Raw genomic sequence first — 10,199 nt, 5'->3', positions numbered from 1 at the left:
CTTATGAGGTCATTCCTGAATTAAAATCAGCTGTTTTGTTTTTTTTCAAATGTGTGGAGTGCTGGTGCCAAGTAAAACAAAAAAATTGAGGAGGATAGACTATACAATATCAGTATTGTGAGAAACTAGACATGGACTGCCCAATCCACAATATATACGTTGCTCTGAGCCGCCAGGCTCAGATCAAATATGACCAATGTGTGGGAGACAGCAACAACACACTGTAGGTTCAGGTCCACATAATCTGATTGAGAAGTGATTTACATTTGAAAGCAAAACATATGGCTTGAGACTCGTGCCCCTGATATTTTTAGATCCTAGCAATGCCTGTACAATGATATGTCATTTGTCTGTTACACTGGATTATTTTTTTTCATGTATGGTTATGGGGAATAAGCTACTGCACATGCGCATATGCTTTGCATTACAGAAGGTAACGCAAAAGTATAGGAATCTCAATAGTGTTGTTGCTCACAAAAGGATTTATTCACCACTTATACTTAAAGAGGCTCTGTCACCAGATTTTGCAACCCCTATCTCCTATTGACAGATCCGATAAAAACATGGCCTTTTTCGGTGGTTTTGTATATGTCCCCTTGTTTTTATCGGTTCTGTCTGTACATCAGGAACATTCTGTTCCATTTAAGGAGTTAGGGACTCGCAAGTCTGGGGATCCTTGTCGTGGATTGCGAGCTTGCGTCCTTTTGGCCAAAATGATTACTAATACCCCAGGTATTTTTCATTACTACGTATATTCGCTTCTCTTGGACACAGCCGGGTCTTTGATGCTGGGAGAGCATGGTGTGTTGTTGTTTGGCATAGCAAGCAGGGTAGCCCGCTCTATGAACTATCAAGGCGTCACAAATAGGCTTCTACCTGGCTATACACGTTGTGCCTCATGACGTACACACTATCCCTCCATGTTCCACACACTTGCACCCCATTATCCATTTATTTCTATTGAGGCACTTCACTCATTACTGCCCCCTATATTTCACTTATAGTATTACACTTGCACACACACCATTTATTATTTCTTACTACACATCCCATGCACCACACACCACTCCCCTCAAGACCAGTGGGAGTGGCTATTATTATTTAAGCACCTGCTCACTCCTTCATCAGCGTTTCTGACCTGGCTGTGTCCATTTGTAAGTATGGCCTTTTTCGGTGGTTTTCCCTATCTCCTATTGCAGCAGATCGGCGCTGCAATGTAGATAAGAGTAACGTTTGTTTTTTTTAAAAAACGAGCATTTTTGGCCGAGTTATGACCATTTTTATATTTTTCCAAATGAGGCTTTCTAAAGTACAACTGGGCGTGTTTAAAGTAAAAGTACAACTGGGCGTGTATTGTGTTAGTTACATCGGGGCGTTTTTACAACTTTTACTAGCTGAGCGTTGTGAATAGAAGTATCATCCACTTCTCTTCACAACGCCCAGCTTCTGGCAGTGCACAGACACAGCGTGTTCTCGAGAGATCACGCTGTGACGTCACTCACTTCCTGCCCCAGGTCCTGCATCGTGTCGGATGAGCGAGGACACATCGGCACCAGAGGCTAAATTTCATTCTGCAGCAGCATCGGCGTTTGCAGGTAAGTCGATGTAGCTACTTACCTTCAAACGCTGATGCTGCTGCAGAATCAACTGTAGCCTCTGGTGCCGATGTGTCCTCGCTCGTCCGACACGATGCAGGACCTGGGGAAGTGACGTCACAGCATGATCTCTCGAGAACACGCTGTGTCTGTGCACTGCCAGAAGCTGGGTGTTAACGAAGAGAAGTGGATGATGCTGATTCGTCAGCATCATACACTCCCATTCACAACGCCCAGCTTGTAAAAGAAGTAAAAACGCCCAGATGTAACGAACACAATACACGCCCAGTTGTACTTTAGAAAGCCTAATTTGCATAAATATAAAAATGGTCATAACTTGGCCAAAAATGCTCGTTTTAAAAAAACAAAAAAAAACGTTACTCTTATCTACATTGCAGCGCCGATCTGCTGCAATAGGAGATAGGGGTTGCAAAATCTGGTGACAGAGCCTCTTTAATATATATAGAGACAGCAGATTTGAGCCATTTCTAGGTTTATCTTAAAAAGGGGTTGTCTTAACAATTTTGTTCTCTGTGAGGATTATATCTTAGCAAACCGAGCAATGCCCCAAATTGTGCCGATGGTCAAAGTGACTAATATAATAAACCAGAAAAAGAAGAAAAGTCACGACCAAGTATTTGCAAAATTACAAACAATCTTTATTTCAGTCAAAAATACACAGAAAAAACACATTACAACTATATACAGTAAAAAGAATGAACCCTCATAAAGAGATTGAATCCGAACATGAAAGCAGCCTGGTCCCCCAGATGTTAAAATGGTCAAAAGATCCCACAAAAAGCATAAATCAATATTTTTAAGCAGGTGCTAAGCATAGTACATTTGCACAGATAGATACCTAATAAAATACATGCAAAGTGCAGTCATAGGCAAACTAATGAGCAGTATACCTACACCTACGTAGTGGAAAATGAGCAGGAGATCAGGACCGGGAGGGGAGACCGCTGCCAGACCCGACGCACGTTTCGCTGGCAGCGGTCTCCCCTCCCGGTCCTGATCTCCTGCTCATTTTCCACTACGTAGGTGTAGGTATACTGCTCATTAGTTTGCCTATGACTGCACTTTGCATGTATTTTATTAGGTATCTATCTGTGCAAATGTACTATGCTTAGCACCTGCTTAAAAATATTGATTTATGCTTTTTTGTGGGATCTTTTGACCATTTTAACATCTGGGGGACCAGGCTGCTTTCATGTTCGGATTACATCTCTTTATGAGGGTTCATTCTTTTTACTGTATATAGTTGTAATGTGTTTTTTCTGTGTATTTTTGGCTGAAATAAAGATTGTTTGTAATTTTGCAAATACTTGGTCGTGACTTTTCTTCTTTTTCTGGTTTAGGATTATTTCTTAACTGACCGGAAACTTTTGTCTTATATCTGAACACAGACGTGTGTGGTTTCTAAAATGAGTTGTGGTTTTGTACAAATACGTTAGTACATTTTATCAGCTAGGAGTTTTCAGTTGAATTTCTTTGTATTGCTGGGGGGAGGGGTGTAAACAATAATCTCAGTGTGGTCAGAGGGTCTCAAATCATGTACTGTATTTGTATTATACATGTTCATTTGCATGTTTTGCTCTCTAGTAACATTTCCACCAATTCTCCTCTTCTCTTAGGCCTTGTTCACATCTGTGTTGGAGGCTCCTTTAGAGGCCTCCATCATAGATCCAGCTGAAACAATCACCCAGCATGCGCGCTACTGTTTCCAGTAAAAACTACGGAAAGTAGACCGAACTGATTAAAGTCAATGGGTTCCGCAGCCGCCTATGACGTCCATGGTGTAACGGAACCATCGCTTCTGGTTTCCTCTTGTTCTGCTCCTCTGACGGAGCAGAACAACAGAAAGACTCGATGCAAATGTGAACATAGCCTTAAATAGATTGTTGTCTTCTGTCAAGTTGTTAACAACTTAGGTTATCTCTTCAGTCATTTCTTGGTTACATCTGTTTCTGGGAAAGAGGAGTGACCAAAAAAATGTCTTCCATTAAAAGTCTCACAGGGAAGGTCACTCTGCTCGTCTCCTAGAACTCTAACCAGCAAATCTACCTAGTTATGGAGTGATATGGGAATGGTAGATCTATCACTGCATAGAAAGGATGAGTAGGAATAATATGATCTTTATGTAGCCTCTCAGGCTCATACAGTACAGTATACTTAGTGGGTACATGGGAGAAAGGGAAAATAATACTTACAGTATAATGGCCTTTGAATTTACACTCATGTCAAAAGAAGGGCACCTCATTGGGAACCAGAGCCCTTTTATTTTATGACGGGAAACTTTAAAGTTCCAATGAAGTCACGTGTGGGTAACAGGTGGGTGGCAGTTGAGTTTGGGGCCCTGACTGCAGTACCACCTGTACTGCCCTGATGGTGGCCCTTCTTGAGACCTGTAATGGTTTCCATAGAATTTTTAAGAACTTCAGACAACTCAAGGACATACATATATTTCAATTATACCTCCCAACTTCTGAATTGTTCATGGGATTGTCCCATGTGACCTCAAATGTGTGGATTTATGGAAATGTTGATCAAAGTAGCCAGTTCTGGGGGTTTGGTGAGAATTCCTGGGTGGAATCGGGTTAAAAATTTCCCGCAAATGGGGAACTAAATGTTGGGAGGTGTTAGACAGGCGTACCTTGAAAAGTGGAAACTTGGCACTGCAATCAGTCTGGCGCTGATGAAAGTGAGGTGCAGAATTCAAGGGATTCTCCCTTCCTCTTCACCAGTAACCCCCGCAAGGAAGTTTGAACTTAACTGGTCGAATCCAACTGGCAGCGAAACGCGCCGGCAATGAACACGAATACTAGGTCAAACTCAGGCAGGCAGAGGTAAATCAAACTCCGGCAGGCAGAAGTAAATCAACTACAGGCTAGTGGCAGCATTCAGAAATGGCTACTGATGCTCAGGCAAGGGTCAAGAGAACCTGAATTGTTTTGTTTTGGTTGCCATGGAAACTAGAAACTCAGGACGTTGATGTCATGGCACATGTCAGGGAGACGTAGAGAAACAGTGCTGGAGCAGGAAGAGGTAGGATTTTAACCACTCCAAACAACGTTTCTTCTAAAGCCTTGGTGACGACTGTCATGTCCTTGGCTGTGGGCCATCAGCACTACTCTCCCCATGACAGCCGCAGCCAGGAGACGCCAGCACTCGCTTCCACTCACCTCAGCCGGATCCTGTAGGGTGCGCGCGCACGCTCGTGCTCGCTCTTAAAGGGGCAGCGCGCGCACCGGACTTTGAAGCATCAGGCCATGAGTACCCTGGACTTTAAGAGGCGTCCAGCCCCCTTCTTCGGTGCCTGAGCGTTGTTGTTTCTCTAGTTTGTCTATGCAATGGTCTCCTAGTGTGTTCCTGTTCCCTGCAATCCGTACTATCCTGGTCGAGTACTGTGCTGAGCCTAAGTCGTGCCGTGCTGTATACCGCGCCTAACCTGCTCCACCTCGTCTGACGTCTACCTGCTGCCTAGTCCCAGCCGAGCCTGCCTTGCTACTGTCCGAGCTGCCACAGGTACCCTATACGAACTAAAGACATTGACCAGCGCTCTGTTGGCCACCTGCCATACCGCTAAGGAAGTACGGTCCAGTGGGTCCACAATCCCTATGTGACAACGACAAAGGTGTAGGCTGGAAAGGCAGCTCCCTAGAGTGCTTTTGTGTGGGGTTGGGGGCTGACAGCCAATCTGGGCAACACAAAATAGCCCTGTTAAACAGGGAGAACTTGCTCTTCAGTTTTGAAATTGCAGCATGTTAACATTCACATGGCACTATTTGTACCAACTCAAAATTCAGATTGTGCTGCATGAAATTAGTCTATGGGACAAATTGCTCTTTATAGGGGCTTTCCAGGAATACACCTCGATGGCCTATCTTTAGGATAAACGGTCAATGTGTGATCAGTGTGTTTCCGACCTCTGGGACCCCCCACTATTCATCAGAGTAAAGGGGTTAATTGGTGGTTCCGTATATGTGACTGTGCCTGGTATTGGAGCTCACCGTATTTGACTGCAGTACCATTGTTCTCCTTATTGGTGGGGCCTAAGGCTAGATCATCAATAGATATTCCTGAAAAACATTATTGTATTAGTATTTCATTTTTTTTCAGGGCAGACTTATAAAGCATAAAATATTATTATTGGTAAAAGCAGTTCTTGCTGATAAAAATTGACTACTTCTCCATGTAAATGTTTCATAAGAAGTTGGTTTATAAAAAAAAATGCATTAAAATGTTATATTATTTAAACTTATATGCCTATACCAGTAGCTGGGGCGAAAAAACCATATTTAAAACCTGTTCAGCTGCACAGGGGGCCCTGCAGGCAAGGGAGGCCAAAAAATGGTATACTGCCTTCTGTTGTTGGCTACTGTACCTAGATAAGCTACTGTGATATCATAGGTTTTAGTTTGGTAGGTAGCTGTGACATCACTAATGTCTCAAGGTAACCTGCTGTAAGGTAATAATGGTGTTTGAGCCAGTTAATCTGATGTCACATCACAGTGAGTTTTATTAAGGTAAACTACTTTGACATCACAAGTGGGTTTTAGGCAGGTAAGCTACTGTGACATCACACGTGGGTTTCAGACATGTAAGCTGCTGTTATATCATGAGAGTGTTTCAGTCAGGTTAGCAGCTATTACATCAATCTTTCAGTAAGGTCAGCTCAAGGTAGATATGCTGTATGTACCCCCAAATTAGAAGTTGGAAATCAAGGGGCCCTTGCACAGGGGCTCTTGCACAAGGGGCCCTCTATTGTAGGTGTCTGCACTTGCCCAGCATCATGTGTACTGTATATCCCATTGAAATAAACCTCTGGCTGGGACACAATGTCTCTACTGATAATCCCCCTTTATTCTAACCCCCTGCACAGATTTCTTTTTAAAAAATACCTAATGTTGTCCACCTTAGCAATACGTGCCATCAGCACTTTGTGACACAGGTCACACAGGTCTCTGCAAGAGCGAGGAGATAAAATGCGGTCCCATCTTAGAACTGGGTCTGTGGCTAGATAGCCACATGACCTAATTTCAGCACTACCTAGAAATTTAAGAGTTACTCTTTGCAGCCACTCTCTGCTCTGGTGAATAGATAATGGTCTTTAGCGGGGGATCCCCTTCTATAAACTCAGAATTAACAAGGTATTTGAAAATAGGTAAAACCATGCAACCCCTTTCTTGCAGTGCATTTTCTGTTTACCTTCCCACTTTGATTCTTGGGCCATGCCTAAACCCTTGAGAAATCAGTCCTGCCTTGGGCCCCATGCACACGAGTCGACCATAGATTTAGTCCGTAATTACGGACCCATTAATTTCTATGGCCAACGGACACCTTCCCGTATATTTACCTGAAGGTGTCCGTGCCGTAGAAACCTTCTGTAAAAAATAGGACATGTCCTATTTTTTAATTTTATGGACCGTGCCCCCATACTTTATAATGGGAGCATGGCCCTCAAATGCGGACGGCTGTCTGTGGCCGTCCACAGCCGGCCGTGGCTGTAATCTCGGACCGTGATTACGGGCACGGACGTGTGCATGGGGCCTTACTCAGAAACAGGGTAACATTCAGATAATACACACTGAGTTATCTCGATCAGTACAGGAACAAAGTGTCCTGCTTTTACTTTGTTTGTTGCTTGCATGAACCCATTGTTGTCAGTGGGGGACAAAAGGACATTGCAGGAGCAAGAAGCAGGCAAGTAGAGGAGAGCAAAGTTTGATATTCTAATTATATATTCGTTCATTTCAGTCTGTAGTAAAAAAAAAAAAAAACAGCCGCAAAAACACAAATAATAAATATGGATTATGGATTTGTTTTACTCTTAGGCCTTATTCACACGACAGTGAAAAACGGCCATTTGATGGCCCTCCTTTAAACGGCTTTTACATGGCCGTTTTCAGAACAATGATATTCTATGGGTGCATTCACACGGCCGTTTTTTTAACGGCCCGTGAATAATGGCCGTCAAAAAATAGGACATGTCCTATTTTTGGCCGTTTTAACGGCCTGACGGCCCCCATAGAAGTCAATGGATCCGTTTTTAATGGCTGTCAATACATGTAACAACCGTTAAAAACGGATCTGTTACATGGGGACTGGCAAGGGAACTACTAGTTCCCTTGCTGGCTATCGTTGGCATACTCACGTTTGCGGCGCTTCTTCACGCCAGATCCCGTGCAGACGAGTGACCACAAGTGAAGAAGAGGAGAGACGGCGCTGCTCTCGTGAGTATGTGGCACAATCTACAGGGAGGCTGGTGTGGCATCTACAGGGAGGCTGGTGTGGCATCTACAGGGAGGCTGGTGTGGCATCTACAGGGAGGCTGGTGTGGCATCTACAGGGAGGCTGGTGTGGCATCTACAGGGAGGCTGGTGTGGCATCTACAGGGAGGCTGGTGTGGCATCTACAGGCAGGCTGGTGTGGCATCTACAGGGAGGCTGGTGTGGCATCTACAGGGAGGCTGGTGTGGCATCTACAGGGAGGCTGGTGTGGCATCATCTACAGGGAGGCAGGTGTGGCATCATATACAGGGAGGCGTGTGGCATCATCTACAGGGAGGCGTGTGGCATATACAAGAAGGCTGTGTGGCATCATATACAGGGAGGTGTGTGGCATCATATACAGGGAGGTGTGTGGCATCATATACAGGGAGGTGTGTGGCATCATCTACAGGGAGGCTGTAAATATTGTCTAGGTGAACATGTGACCTTCCTTTGGTTGTTTTCAGGGGGCTGGGACAAAAAAAGCCTGACCAATGAAATTCATCAGTTTTTTTAACGGCCATGAAAAACTGATGCAAAATGGATGTCAAACGGCCATTAAAAACGGACAGATGGACTTGAAACGGATGAAAATTTAGAGACACACTGATGCAAAATGGCCATGAAAAACTGACAGTTGATCAGTTTTAAATGGACATTTTTTTTCACTGTCGTGTGAATAAGGCCTTATTCTATTTACTCACATTATTTATTCTTGCATATATCTTCATACAGGTAGGTGGCTCTCATTGCATCAATCATAGAGCTATAAGACTTTTACCTGTAAGGCTGGGTTAACACACCCTATTTACGGACGTAATTCGGGCGTTTTAACCTCGAATTACGTCCGAAAATACGGCTCCAATGTGCCGGAAAACATCTGCCCATTCATTTGAATGGGCTTTACGATGTTCTGTGCCGCAGGTCATTTTTTTTACACACCGCTTTTTTTTTACATTTTTGGCTGAGCAGAAGTCCTTTCTGCAACCTCTTATGCTTCAATGTGGCTGGAATCCAGTGCAGGAGATAGTATTGATAGCCTAGAATTTGGGGACAAGTAAAGACATCACAGAGGAAAAACTAAATCTATAATGTAAAGTACTTCAAAGGGTAGAGGAGACCCTTGGCAACAAGTGGCAGAGTTAGTATGCAAATCCACATCTTCCTGGTAGTGGTAGATCCAATGATATTCAAACTAATTATGTGGCCAAACTCTGGTGAGAGCTGCTGGCATAGCGCGCTGCGGCAAATTTCTCTGTGTTTGGTCGCACCCCTTGCCACGCCTTTAGAGAATGTAAGCCACAACGTCAACACAAGAAGGAAAATAACAGTAAAACAAAGAAACACTTGATTGCAAAGTCAGTGACATTGGTGGACCAATATAACCAAACTTACTACCAAACAGTGACCATATAGTGGTCAGATTCTACACAAGCGGTTTGAAGAGTATTATCACACTACAGACCATACTAGTGAATAATGTACTGATCAGACACAGGCAGAATAGACAAAAATTAAATCCAGTTACTCACAGGTGGTCGTTCTTCTCCATGTGGCCCACAGCGTTATGATGACTTCTCATGACGACTGCAGAGTTTGCTGCCAAGACAACTTTGGCTCCTCGCTTCTGCAGCCTATCCCCACCCTCTATAGCATAAACCCTGCGCCTGCTGCCCCCTTTAACACTGCTATCCTGCTTTTACCACCAATACTGTGCCTGCTGCTGCTCAAGATGACCCAATTATTGTACCTACAATGCAATATAATGAGTGTCTGAGGATGCGCATACAGTTGAAAGCAGGGGTGTAACTAGAAAATGCTGGGCCATTTTTGAATTCCTTAATCTCAAGAGCATTTACCATCTCCATGTTAAAGTTAGGGTGAATGCACTTTTATGAAAGTACACCTGCCAGCATGACCTGACAATTGGTCATCATCAGACTACAATGGGAGCTGTCACAACTCTTGTTAAACTACTACTTTCAGCATGACCTGACAAATGCTGAGAATAGTTCCACAAACATTATACTAGCAGCTACCAACATAAATAGAAAATGCAGATTGAGGGCAGGTAAAGCCTCAAACCCAAGACCAGACACCCTAAATTATTTCAGATCCTAGACTGGGTCCCTAAATAAATTCAGATCCCACGCGTGACCTCTTAATATAGACCCGAAAATTAAGACCCCAAAAATAAAAAAATCGATTCAAACCTTAGACAGACCTCAATCCTTTAGACAGTCCTCCCTAGTTACTTACCGATTCAAACCTTAGACAGACCTCCCTAGTTACTTACTGCTCCTCGTTCCTCACTCCTAAGTCCTCTTTAGTT

The sequence above is a fragment of the Rhinoderma darwinii genome, chromosome 11, assembly GCF_050947455.1.
Source record: "Rhinoderma darwinii isolate aRhiDar2 chromosome 11, aRhiDar2.hap1, whole genome shotgun sequence".
Taxonomy (NCBI): domain Eukaryota; kingdom Metazoa; phylum Chordata; class Amphibia; order Anura; family Rhinodermatidae; genus Rhinoderma; species Rhinoderma darwinii.
Note: the sequence above shows the minus strand (reverse complement) of the source record.